At 41.4% G+C, this 14,494-nt stretch overlaps 1 long non-coding RNA gene across 1 annotated transcript in view; it reads left to right on the forward strand.

Annotated features, from left to right (window-relative positions):
• The first annotated feature begins 2,469 nt into the window (after positions 1-2,469).
• Positions 2,470-14,494, forward strand: part of LOC126393179 (uncharacterized) — a 19,099-nt gene continuing 7,074 nt past the window's right edge. The window contains exons 1-2 of the long non-coding RNA XR_007570239.1: positions 2,470-2,608; positions 2,828-3,226. This is a non-coding gene — a long non-coding RNA (uncharacterized LOC126393179). The remainder of the gene's footprint in view (positions 2,609-2,827; positions 3,227-14,494) is intronic.

Consider the following 14,494-nt stretch of genomic DNA (forward strand, 5'->3'; position numbering starts at 1 on the left):
TTTTGCCTCAGTGCCTCAGTTTCTTTGGCTCTTGTCAAAATAATGTCACAACTTAACGTCCTCCATGCCCCCGGATTCCTCCAATAATGTGTTTTAAGTGAGAGGCTCCAGTGGAATGTGTTTTGGAAATGCTTTTACTGCTCTACGTGAGGCATTGACTTCATACATGACAAACAAACTCATCCAGCTAAAACATAACATCACTTTGTGTGGTTCATCCCAGCTGTCGTGATTTATTCACTGTTCTCCGGGCAAGTCATGGTTCAGTTATAAAACATAGGCTACAACATAGTGTGAAAGAGAATGCATGTTTTTAAATAACACCAATTTTCTTTCAGACAGCACAAAGAAGACGGGATGTTACTCCTGCCAAGTTAAAGGCACAGTCTGAGGTTTTATTTTAACGGATGAGAAGATTTAAACTACTAGTTCTCTTACATCTTGTACATAATTTAGTTAGATTTATGTTTTTCCTTATTTAGTGAGACCAGAGCCCCTTCTTGACCGCGGGAACTTTCCTGAACTTTTTGAGACACTCATTGCATTTCGACCACAGTAACCAGGGTCTAAATTGAGTTCTGGGGACCCACTTTTACCCCCCTAAAAAAGTTCCTGATCGTGAGGTGGTACTTTCTAAAAGTACAGGAGCTCTTGGATAAGGGTTTACAGGGATGACTGTTGCTAATTGGTCAAATACATACAGTGCTGCTGCTTCAACTCGTGTCCCACTTCATTCATAAAACAAGGTAGTGCTATTAATTTAGGACCATTTCAGGATGAGAGGAGAAAATCTCTCTTTGTTTGATAACATATAAGTGAAGTTGCACTTTGCTGTCAGCTTTTCGACTCATTAGAAAAAGGCAGAGAGAGGAAAAAAGAGAGATTGTGCTACGCCTTTCTGAGCATTTATACTTGTGGTGTGTCTGTGTCACTCTGCAGTTACACCTCCAAAACACCAGTTGACAGTTTCTGTGAAGTGCTGTAAAGTTTAGTTGATTCAAAACATACATTAAACACACATTTAACATGGCTTAGTTTCAAACACAAGTACACAAATTGGCTTCATTATAATTCGCAGCATTTCACAAACAAACACTTGTCTTTTGCTGGACACATTTTCCCCACAAATGCAACATGCTAATGTTTTTAGCACAAGCCTATGGCCTTTTACATGGTATAAATTAGCCTAGCAGCTAGCGGACTTTCCCTCTACTCATATAAAACCAGGGACAACAGCAACATTTAACAAAGGTAACGTTACAAATTCAGCTCCATTACAGCTCACAAGGTTCACTGACAAAACCACTGTCTTATACTAAACACGTTTCCAAACAAATATAACATGCTAATGTTATTAGCACAAGCCTATGGCATTTTACATTGCATAAATTAGCCTAGCAACGAGTGTAGATTTCCTCTGCTCACACGAAGCTAGGATAAATCCTTAAGTATAAATCCCTGAAGGATAAAATACACACAAGACTTAAGATGCTATTATGTGGAGGCTTTATTGTCTTCACAATTTATTGTTTCTTATCTCTGAAATTAAAGTAAAAAAAGCTTTCTTTCCAATGAGGGAAATGGTTTCAGCTTACAAAAACAGACAGGAGGTCTGCGTTGCCGTGACGTGTAGTTACATTGCAGGGGAGGTGCACGTCAGCCTACACTGTAGGTACAGCGTTGTTTTGATGCAGGAGTATAAATCCTGCGTTAACAAAGAGCATGATCTAGAGAGGGAGAAGAGAGAGAGACTGTGACAAAGCCAGTAAATGAGAGAAAAAAAAGTTATTTCCTGATTATTTCATGGCAGTTACATCATAAAGCACAAGTAAATAACCATCAAACAATCAACAGATGATTCACTGTGGCGACAGATGCTCTTAGTTTCATTTTCCTTCTTTGCGTGTCATTCATTACACCCAGCTTGCCGCAACAGCAGTAAATGTCATCACCATGAGACAAAACCTAGGATGTATTTTTTTTAGGTGTTTTTTTTTTTAAGAAACCCGCGAGCACACTGAACTGCAGGTCACAGAGTGTGTTTACCCTCAACCTGTCATATCACTTTTTCATACACCAGTGGACTAATTTGTCTTATCTTAATGTGTCTTTAGGCTGTGGTGGAAACAGATAACAGTAGGGTGGGGGAACCTTTTAGTTAATTGAAAAGCCATCCTCGGGACTAAAGTTGAGAACTTTGGGTTGAAATGTGACTTAGAGTACCAAGCACTAATATACCTCCAACAGCTCAGAGCGATATATAGGTCTCATGTGGCTCTGCTGTCTGTTTCACCTCCAACTGTGCTCTTGCAGAATTGTCACATAGGGACGACAACTCATAAATGTTTGGATCCTTTAACCTCAGTACTTGACCTACTCTCCTGTGGGTGAGATAACACCCTGCTGCAGTTATTCTCAGGATACCTGTCAGCCCTCCAGCCAGCCTGCTTGCAATCAGCTGCCTCTTCAGGGAGCCTTAGGATGAGCTCAATGGGGACGTCTTTGTGGCCAAAGACCACACAACTATGTCAGAGGGATGTGGTGATTTCCCCAGGAGAGGAGTGTTGATGTAGCTACTTCCAGTGTTCCCTCTTATCCTGAGGAAGTGGTGTGTGTTTTCTTTTTTTCTTTTTTTTACTTAAGAGTCACTGTTGTTTGTGTGCTCACTATAAAAAGTAGAAATTTCAACAATAATAGCCCCTCAGTGACACTTCTTCTTGTTTGCATGCCTCCTCTTTCTAACATCTGAAAATAATTTTGGGCATGCACATTCTTCCTCTTGCTCACCTCTTCCCTACATATTTTGTGTCTTGGCCTCCTTTTTCAGTATCTGGACACATCACCAGCTGTACCGCCCTTGAGACAACGTGTCTGTTTTGCTGATAGGATGTGTTGAAGGTCTGCATTGTGAAGAGAGCGGCAGCTCAGCACTCCCCTTTGCTGAACCACTGGTGCATGCAGGTCAGGGTGTCGTAGGTTACTCTGATGAGGAAGCTGTGCAGGGGTTTCCAAAGGTTAAACCCATTGATTGATGTGCTGATGAATCCTTCCTTCTTCCCCGTGACACCTCCTTGATCTTGCAGTGCTCCTGGTGTGTGGTGCCACAGCCATGGCCTCTCTTCCTCTTTTCTTGTGTGAATGATTTTCCCCACACCAGACTTGATCGTCTGACCTGAACCCCGTCAATCTCTTCCTGATGTTGCAGCCTGCTGATGACTTGCTCTGGGTCAGTGAACTTCCAACAACTAACTCACTAAACAAGATGACGTGTAAATTAAACAGCTTTGTAGTCACTAGAACAGAGATTGTTTTGTTTTTAGCAAAGTCGGATTAACCCAGTAGAAGGCATCAGGCAAAAATGAGCTGTGAGCCCCTCTTAACTAGTTCCCCCACTTTGTATGAGTTGAGTTGATCAAATAAAAAAAAATAAAATAAGAATAATAACATATAGTTTTTTTTCACTCCACAAATTATTCATACTTGTTAAAACCTGGTGCCCGTGTTAGTAAACTCTGACAGCTGCCAATAATTTGGTCTGCAATTTGGGTGTGCTATGCTAATAGCGGCTAATGTAGCCTTGAGCTGCTATCCTAATACCTTGTTCACACTACACAACTTTAGACCTGATTTTCCACTTGCTGACATTATTTGGAGTTCCCTAACAAAAGCCCCAGATTAGAAGCAAATCAGCATTGACACTGAGCAATTCTACTTTTGCAAATTGATGCTTGAGCGCTATGTGGGAACTGTCCAAACATGTGAGCTGAGAGGCTCACCGAAGCATTGCAGATGCTCCCTAGATATCTAGCATGCTAAATATCATTCAGTCAGTAAGCTAAAGCCAATGAGAGTGTGAGAGACAGGGTAAGGACAGAGACAAATGGTGCTGCTGCACATTCCAAAGTGAGTGTTTGTGTGTGTGTGTGTGTGTGTGTGTGTGTGTGTGTGTGTGTGTGTGTGTGTGTGTGTGTGTGTGTGTGTGTGTGTTTGAGAGGGAGAGACAGAGAGTGACAGAGAGAAGGCAAGGTGGAAGGTGGACTATTGCATACAATGTTATTAGCCTAATAACTTATCTAAAATGCTGCTCAGTCACTTTTTGACTTTGATATATTCTACTAAGATCTCCCAGACCCATGGGTAGATTTCTGAATGGGTTCCTGGGCACAGGGCTATGCAGGGGTCAAAGGTGTCAGGGGGCCCACTGACCTTCCCTTGCATAATGTCAAATGTCAAATTAACACGTAACAGCGAGGAGGAGACTCAAAAATGACCACGAAGAGACACATAACAACTACAAGGAGACACAAAACCACAACAATGTCTGTGTGTCTCGCTACTACGTAGAAGAGATGGTGGGGCCCTCTGCATATCTGTGCCCAGGAGCCAAATATCTCATCATTTGTTCAAGTCCAGACCCTGTGTTGTGGTTTGACCTGTGCATTACATGTCATGCTCATTAGGGATCCCTCCATGTGAAAGATCTTGTAGTGTGTGACCCTCTGTTGCCAGTAACTCATGTAGTGTAAAAACTACAACGACCTCTAGACTCCCGAGTACAAGATGGCAAGTTGTGTAGTGTGAACAGCACACTGATCTGATGACTCTGAAAGTCGTGTAGTGTGAACTTAGCTTCAAGCAGAGAAGAGGAGCAGGCTTCTGAGGTCTAGTAAGCTCACTTCTTTTAAAATCCATGCCTCCAGATTTTTTTTATTTTCAATGATGCAATGCAATAGCGCTCCGTAAGACCAGACTTTAATGTGCGAAATCAATGGGGAGCCCCCTTAAAACCAGCTGAAATCCAGTTTATACTAATCAATACATCAAAGTACTAAAAAACTAATTGCCAACCTGAGGGCTTTGGGGCCCTTGAGAGTCTGGGGCCCTGGGGCAGTTGTCTGCTTTTCCCAGTTGGTAATCCAACCTTGGACAGACCTTGTTTGATTTTTTTTTGTCTTTATGCTACAGGCTAAAACACCCTACAGTGATATCGATGTACATAGAGCAGCTGATTCTGAGTGCACCTGCAAGCAAAGCAGTTTCCCCAACTGCCAGACACATACGCACGCACACACCCATACACACACTGAAGATCGACATTTGCATGTTTTAATTAAAATTTCAATTCAGACCAAAGCTTGTAGCATTGCTCTAAACTGCCCCATCCATACAGTAGACGTTCAGGTGCTGCAGTCATGCCTGAATACACCCAGGGTGAACAGAAAGTAATACACACTTCTGCCGCTCCTCGACTGAGCAGCCTGTGTTTTACTTGGCACACACACATGCTGTGAAGTGCTCTGCTTCCTTTTACAGTTTGCCAGTTATGATTCTCCTCTGTTCCCATTATAAGTTGTTTATACAGGACGTGTCAAACACACCACTGAGACGGTCTTCTACACAAACCCAAACACTATACTGTGTGTGAAATGTGAAAAGCTCCGCTCATATCACTTTTTTTAGACATTTTTTTTACTAAGAGCTGTTTGCAGCTCTCTGTTGCCACTATCTGAATAGCACACAGTACGTAAATCTGTCCTCTGCAAACCAAAGGAAAGATTTACAGCAAAATTTGTGAGATATGAAATGCATAGTGGTACAAAATTGGACACTGAAATCATCCGATGTCCAACTCAGCCCTGGCTTTTCTTACGGATGCTTCGTGTATGAGTTACAGTATATTCTTAATGGGGCTATGTGTTGTAGTATGATTTAAAAAGCGTAGGAAAGGGGCCAGAGATGAAGTCAATAAAGGGAGTGTTGCTTACAGTACGGTGATAATCTATACCTTATGCCGAGGAGAGATAACATTAATGAATGATGAAACAGGGAGGAGGTGCAGAGGTGGAGAGTAATTTAAAACAACTGTGCTTTTTCATGTATCATCTACTGCAGGAACACACTTAAAAAATGCACTAAGGCTATATTTACACATACTCTGCATGCATGTGTGGTTTTAAATGCAACTTACATTATTTCTGGCCCATTTCCAAGCATTCAGAATAGGTTCAATTCCCAATCAAGTCTGTGCTTGCTTCGCTTTGTCAGGCAGGAATTCCACATGAGGACTTGTGGCGAATAAAGGGTCTTAAATTATTAATGCAAAGGCGAAAGCGGCAGCTGCTTGTGCTCACAGGGAGTTTTTGGTGTGAATATAAAGAAAGTCAGAGGATGAGGTTAGTTTAGCACTCCATGACTCCACTCCTGTCAGGAGAGGAGGACAAGTGCTACGGCCAGATGTCGGACAGATGTTCAGTCAAAGGGGAATGGAAAAATTAGAGTTGAAAGACCATCCTGAATTTGGATCAAACAACACCAATGGCACACGTCAATTAACGAAGTCACGGCTTGTTTAACCTTTCAAGCTCAGGCCTGATAACATTAAGTTGAGGGCAAATTCTTCACATGCGCTGGAATACATCAACAGTCCGACCAAAGCTGGAAATAATGTTGCTGTGTTCAGGACTAATGATGATACTGTAGGGTTCTTTGAGAGCAAATGGACCATACCGCTATATATTTCTATTTCAGACAAGGGGAAACAGAGCAAAAAGTCCTGCGGCTGAAAGACCTTAAGGGAATTTAAAGGGGCTTTAAAGGATCGTGTCAACCAAAATATAATAAAACATATTTCCTCACTCGCTGTTTTTGGTATCTCGCCATGCAGAGCTTTGGTTTTATTTGTCTGTGTTTTGAAATGTCTGTCTCTGAGATTTATGCCTCCACCTAAATACAATGAAGAGTGATTGAATTTAATTTGTGTATTATCCAGAGTAAATGGAGACTATGTTTCTGGAAAGAGATGTTGCTGTTCTTAGATGTTAATATTGAATTTTTTATGTCAATTTTTCATCGCTTACCACAAGCAAAATTCCTCTTGCATGGTTTGTATCGGGTGTGTGGAGGCAGAAACCTCAGAGACAGTTATCTCAAAACCAGGAGGCATTAAAACTATTGTCATGGCTAAATACCTCTGGAGGGAAAGTTGATATGGGAATCTCACTCATCCAGCAGACATGGAGCAACATTATCTCGGAGTGTAAGCCCAATATGCACTCTCTTTTTAGTTGTGTTTTTGGTCACCACCAACTCCTGAAGGAAATATCTAGCTTTTTAGCAGCTAAAAACGCGACTATGCTCAAAGCTAGTCTCTTACTTTGTCCATCTGCTGTTTGGTGCTGAGAAGGAAGTATGCAGTGGTGTTTTTTTAGAGTGTTTTTGCTGAAAACAGCTGCCTGCTGCTAGCATAAGAGCACTGAGACTGAACCAAAACAGTGAAGTTGTGGGCTGTAAAACCAAAACAATGAGCTGACAGACAACAAAAAGGAACCACTGAGCTTGGTAATGGTTCTCTGTGGGTGTAAGCATGCAGGCTATAAAATTAATGGATGTAGCTACTGTGACGCCACCCATTGGTTTGTGGACTCCCATTTTAAAGCCTTAAAGGTAGGGTCTGGAGGATTTTCCAGTTGCTGTTTGTAAACACACATTTAAATTTGGCCCCTCCTATCAGGCTCAACTCTCCCAGGTGTACGGAGCCCGGAGGTACGGAAGAAGGCTTCACAGAAGAGGTTCAGGCAAGGCTCGCGCTGGTGCATGCTCGGACACGCTCGGGCACGGCACCTGTGCTCTCTCATTGGCTGGGGAAATCTCCGCCCACAAGCGGTCCGAGCTCACAAAAACATCAAAATACAGTTAAAGGGCAGGAGCTCTGCAAACAGAGTCACCACCACACATGAGTAGAAGCCCATAGGTGATGATTAAGCAGGATTTCATTTGTATATGTCTATATTTTGTTTTGTTTGAAAATCCTCCAGATCCTACCTTTAAGTTTGGCATTCTGGCTGTCACCATCTTGCTTTTTTGGAGTGAGAGGTGGCCATATTTGAATGAGAGGGTGCAGTTATGGAGGAACAAAAAGTGGATCTGATGCCTCACAGACAGCCTGTCACTCAAAGCAGCCCCCCCTAATTATGTATAACTTTAAATCTTAATACTACAGTTCCACTTCCACTTCAGTTGCCATGAGCAGGAAAATTAGCTATAGAGATCAAACTGTTTTTTGTACCAGGCTGTAAACATGTTTATTTCTGCTGTTGAAAGTTCGGCATGCTACACTGGGGGCTATGGGGATTGACTCGCTTTCGGAGCCAGCCTCAAGTGGCCAAAAACATCTGCAATTTTTGGCACTTGCATACTGACTTAATTTTTCAGCCTCGGATGTTGCCGCAGGGTGCAAAGCTTCTTTTTTTTCCTTTGATAATATAAAAAATATTGATTAGTGCAGCTTTATAGCTAGTATGGTTTTCATACAGTCAGTCCAAAAGGTGTAGCAGAGCAATATCTCTGAAAATATCCATTGGAGCTGGCCGCCTGTGGACTGAACCTCTTGCTCTTATTTATTGTCCAAACACAGATAAGACAGAGAGTGCTCCAAAATAAGCTTCACATGCACCATGAATGATGGGTTGTGATGTTCTCTCTTGTTACCTACCACCCCATGCCTGATAAGGTTCAACTGCTCGTAAACCATCCCGTAGCTTATTGTTAGTGTGAGAGCTCTAATCTCTTCCAGATCCACAAATGTAACTGTAGAGGCAGGACACACATGGCTGTGAAAGCTTGATATTTGGGGGGGCCTGATTTATTCTGCACTCCGTGCCCAAGCTACGGATCCAGTGTTTAGACTTCACCTAATTCATCCACCATCCCGTCGGCTTTAGGAGCTCAGCCTGATGTGCAACTTTGAGTTCACCCTTCACTCCATCAGCTCAGCGGCACGCTCGTGTCAGAACTGCTGATTAAACTTCAGAGACGTGTCAGCGAAGAGAAGCCAGCTGCTTTACAGCTTATGGAGGCAAATCCATACAGACCATTTGCTTGTGTTATTATTCAAATATCTGTCATACATTTTATAAACACCCGGTAATGTGTTTGGAGTTAGGAGGAGGTTGATTCTAACTTAATGTGAAAGCATCATGTCACTTATATTTAGCCACTGTTTACTGAGCTAATTAGTCTTCTCATCTTTTCATGTTAAGTATTTTATGTCTCTGGTGTGTGGATAATGATATAAGACATAACATCATAACACAAAAACTCATGCTACACCTAAAAAGCAACACTGTATGTGTGTAAGCTCAAAACTATTGCTTTAGTACACACTTTGGTTGTTTTATCATAGTGTTTCACTCTGTCGAATCACTCCTTTTTCCTAGATGGGTAATGAATGACTTACCCAGAGCACTTTGAGACTGGCTGCATGTAATGATAGCTTATTTTGGCTCCTGGGAGGGAATGATAGAACGAAGGTGTTGACACACTTTTATCTCAGCTGACAGGGTGTCTTAACGGTGACAGCTGGAATCAAAAGTCGGATTTATGTGCCTCTCTGAAGTGACAAAGAAAAAAAAACCAACTTGTGGCTGTGTGCTATGTTTTGTCTGTGACACTGTCTGAGCAGACGACTGTCCTCCTTTGGTTCCTGTCTGGGGTCAGACTCTGGCATTTGGCTGAAAAAACACGCCTGTTTATTCAAACAAAAGCAGGGCGTCCCAGTCAAGTCAACATGACATCACTTCACCAGAACCCAGTTTAATGAGCTTCATAAACTTGCAGTTGCCTCCTTAGTCTTTCTTCTCTGGAAGACATGCCAAATTCATGAGATATTTTTCCCCTGAAAAATAAACTTGGAAACACTGCACCAACCAAGTAGAGGTTGAAGTTTGAATCATTTCAATTTTAAACTCAAATAGTAATTTAAGTTAAATGTTATTCTTTTAAGGAGCTAAGCAGATAGTCTTACTGATATTTAATAGTTTATATTAGCCCTAAAAAGTATATAAAACTGCCTTTTTTCACACGCTGGAACATGAAATTCTTCATCTGAGACGAAAACATGGAAATCCCCTAACTAGAGTTAGCAGCCTTTCCCTTCACAAATTAATGCAGCGCACACAATAGCAATTCTGTTCCTCTGCGTTCTGATATTGTCATTAAAATCACTGAATGTTTTTTATGCAAAATGACGTACCGTTTAAACACATGCCAACACCCACTTATTCACCACAGAATACCAAACTACACAGAGCACACTGCATGTTGCCAAAGATGTAATCCATTGAGTTTGAGTTTTGAGCCTGGAAATTATTAAATGTCATTAGAACACCTGAATTCCTCACAATACTCTATGTAAAGCAATATTCCCCTGTTCGTGTTCTCCCAAGAAAATCATGAGGGAACAAAGAAAGAGATGGCATAAATTAATAATTGTAATTTGACTGTATAATATGTGCTCATTCTCTACACCTGCTGACTCCATCATGGGGTCATGAAGCATACGCTGTTCGTGTGTAATGCTTTGTGAAAGCCAATGACATTTTTTCAGTTCATACAAAAGTGCAAAGATCCAGAATCAAATCCCGGTCTCTCCTGCCAACAGTCTCCTAAAAATTATGGTGCATTTATATACCGATAATTTGTTTTATCAATCATGTTTTGTAAGGAAAGGTAATGGCTCCCTGAACTATGTTCCATTTGAACTATGTGACATTTTTTCTAGTGTAGGAAGCTTCAAATTTATGTTAGGCAACAGAGGCACTTTCCTTGTGGTTAGGAAAGATGGCTTTACATGTTGTGTCTCACCCTTCAAGTCACTCTAGACAGTTTCAAAATTTAACATCATCTTTTCCTAAACTTTAAAAGAAAATTTGCCACCTTTTTCAGTGGACATACACATCAAAAAATGGCGTGCTTGGTACCTCCCTGCAACAGTTTTTGGACTTTCAAGGACGAAATGTCAATTTACACTTGTTTCATGCATTTGGTCTTTTCAAATTAAACTTACAACGTGCATGAAACACTTCATTTTTAAGTTTATTTCCTTAACTTAAAGCAACAAAAGCATGCGGCTAGGTTTAGAAAAAAATTCACATGAGAACCAATGGAACCAATGGGAAACACAGCGTTGGTCATTTGAGGGTTTACTTGCAAGACAGCCAAAAAATTAGTACATCATGACAATTTATAGTGTCTGATAAACAAGTGTTAGTTGGCACACCTACAGCGGGCTCTCAGGTGAAAATACGGAATTTGTTTGATCCACCTCCACCCTTACCCACCCTATACTGTCTTTTGTCTCACTTTACTTTCTCACTTTATTACAAACTGCTATTGAGTGGGGCGTATCATAGATGTGAAAGGTGTTTCTCTGCTTCTGTGTTTGATGCCAACATCCACTGATAGAGTGACAATATTTGAGGACTTTGGTGCCTATAAAACTGACACACTGAGTGCATATCATACCACTGTGAATGGTGCCTCTTTATGTCGGTCCCTGACACCAAAATCACTGACAAGCTTGCAGACGTATAGGTGCAGCTTACACAACTTTGGCTACACTATGTTTTGGCCAGCAAAGTAATAGCTAAAGGCTAGTAGGTCACGCAGTGTATCATGGTAAATGTATGCACTGCCAGCATGGCTACACAAGCAGGAGAACTTTCTTGGCCAATTTGGCACACACTGAGGAATTTATGCTTCAGTAGGCTACATTTACTGTCAGCTTTGGTTTGTCATGAACACTAAAAGGTGGGGAATTTTCCTTTTCATCAATAATGATGACTAGAGTGACTAAACATAACTATAAAATGGTTGATTCATGCTGAGTTGCTACAATTGGATATTGCTCAAAAGCAGATATCATAGTGCAAAGTAATTAAATACGTACGTTGGCACTAAACCACAATGACACCTTCAACACACGTGTTTAGACGTTATAGGTGCAGTTGTGGTCACATTGCATTTCTTCGTCATTACCTATCAGCGATTCACTGTGCGTCACAGACACTCTATTGTACATAACGAATGTTAGTTCAACAATTATTGTCACCGAAGATGTGTTAGTGTTTATGTCTGTCTGTCATCACAAAGGAAAGAAAAACATCTCTGTCTCTTTCCTCATCTGCTTCCTTTTTTCCTCCTCTCTGGATTGCAGGACAGATAAATCTCTGCACGGTGTCAGTTTACAGGGAGTTTCTCTCACCGTGACACACACGCACACACAATTCACACCCTGAGGTAAAAATGAATGTCTGTATGTCATTCAGCAACCACCTCGGAGCATCTTGGCTTTAACAAGAGGTACTCGTCATCCCCCTAACATCACAGTTACTCCCCCCGCAGAAGTGAAACTTCCACTGCTTCTCTGGAACTCACTAAACTCTCCATTGTGTTATTTTTGATTAAAAGTTCACTTTAGCTCAAGCTACCCCCGTACACATCATGCACCCTGCTGCGATAAGAGGGAATTCATAATAAGAGCATAAACACACCCACACAAACACGATGAACTACATTTGCCTGTTTCCAGTTTAAACTAACTTTGATCCTGAAACTGAAACTTCTGTATCTCATTGTGGACAAGGCTTGCTGCAGTTGGCCTCGATACAATAACCTCAAAACTGATTGAGGTTTCTGTAATCCCTCTCTCTGTTTAAAAAGGAGAGTTTCCTTGCCACTGTTTTCCTAAGCTTGGTTTCACAGGGGCTCAATAAACTTTTGTGTGGCTTGACAAATGAGTTTGTAAAACAGCTCCTGAGAAATAAAACAAAATCGCAGTGAGATGAATGGGGGAGGAAGTCGTAGTTTCCGGGTGTGGATGAGGGTGGTTTGGGTGGGGAAGCCGAGAGCTGACACGCCCAATGTCTCTGTGTGTGTGACACCAAATCTCAGCATTCACCCACACAATTGACCAAATGAAAACATGCCACGGATTGTATTTCCCGTCTGACCTTTATGAATAGAGGATTTTTCAGAGGCTGAACTCAGAGTCTGTCCTCTTCTGTCCTCCTTTCACCCATGCAGTGGTTTTGCATCAGCCTCATATATCAATAACCAGTTAAATATGCTTTAAGTTATCATCATGGTCACAGTTGCAGCTATGTCATTCTTCATAAACATAGATTTAGCGCCACATAGCACCACTATAGATATACTATCTGAAGTTGTGGTCAATATGATTAAAAAAATACTATGTAAGCTTCATTTGGAGTAATTGTCCAGATGTGAGCTGCAGTGAATCAGCAAATTAAAGTTATATTTTAGCTCAAAATTAAGAGAATTTCCATCAGCAGCCAAATATAGGGCTTTATTCAACCTGCAGCAGAGATTCTTTTTCACCATCTCATCTCATTGAAAATGTATGATCTTGATCATTTGCAGCACTGTCCAATTAAGTTACCATAGTAACCTGGAACATCAAAGGACCATAATTTGGAGCTTGGGGCCCAAAAAAATGCCAGAAAGATGACAGGAGAGACGAGGGAGTGAGGAGTAGACGGAATGTAAGTCTGATTTTCTAATCTAAGTGGAAACCCCCCCTAATTAAAATGAGGATCCTTTGAAAAAGAGACACAAAAGGAAGAAAAAAATCACAGAGGAACATCATTCACTTTGGTGCACTTTCATTTTAAGGTCTTTTGATTCGCTTCTTGTCACAGACAAGAGACACAACGATCTTAACACTGGATTTGACAATGAAACATCCAAATACAGACTCAAACTAAACCTCACAGAGAAACGTACAAACAAGTGCAAATAAGACAATATGCCATACTCATCAATTTGTCTATATTCTGCTTAGTATCAGAATGGCAGCATTGTTATTGTTATTGATGTTAGCATTTAGCTCAAAGCACTGCTGTGCTTAAGCTAAAGCCTCACAGGACCTTTGGCTGTAGACTGTAGCATGGCTTATTTTAATATTAATCTCTGATGGGTCTAACATAGGTGTAGATTTCAGGGCACATGTGCATTTTGACCCCCCACCCCCTCAACCCCAACAACATGAAAGTAGCAGAGGACTTTCATTTTGACAGACATTTGCATCATAAAGTGGTGCAGAGGAGGCACAAATCGGTGCATAAGAATTCACCTTAATGCTGAAAATGAAGTGTTGGATGCTCAAATTTTCTGTTAAAGCCCCTTGTTTCATATGTGCCTCCTTCACAGTTTGGGGTGGTAGATAGGTCAAACTATACAGGACTTAACCCTATGAGACCTGTGTTTTGGATGATGGGAAGCCGAGTGAACTTTAAGTTATTTAAAGGGCCAGTGTGTAAAATGGGTTGAAAACAGTGACATCAGTGGTCAAATTCTAGATTGCAGGGCTCACTCGCTCACCCCTCCTGTCGGGTAAATGACCGCGGCCTCGTAGGGACAAAAAGCCTTGCGCAGACACAAGTTTTTCAGGAGTAGGTCTATCTAGCGACGAGGTGAATATTTATTTAGAAATCTAAACCATGTTACGATATTATAATGAATCCCTCACGAGCAGGAGACCAGAGGAGCGTTCGGAAAAAAGGCCAGTTTATTTGAGCACCCCAAAAACTCCGGTAACACTCCAGGGGGTAAAAGACTCCGTCCCAAACTCTGACTCTTCTAGCGTAACAGACACACTTCATTCACACATACTCGTTTACCATACCGAGTGAGGACC

This window comes from Epinephelus moara, chromosome 7, assembly GCF_006386435.1.
Source record: "Epinephelus moara isolate mb chromosome 7, YSFRI_EMoa_1.0, whole genome shotgun sequence".
Classification (NCBI taxonomy): domain Eukaryota; kingdom Metazoa; phylum Chordata; class Actinopteri; order Perciformes; family Serranidae; genus Epinephelus; species Epinephelus moara.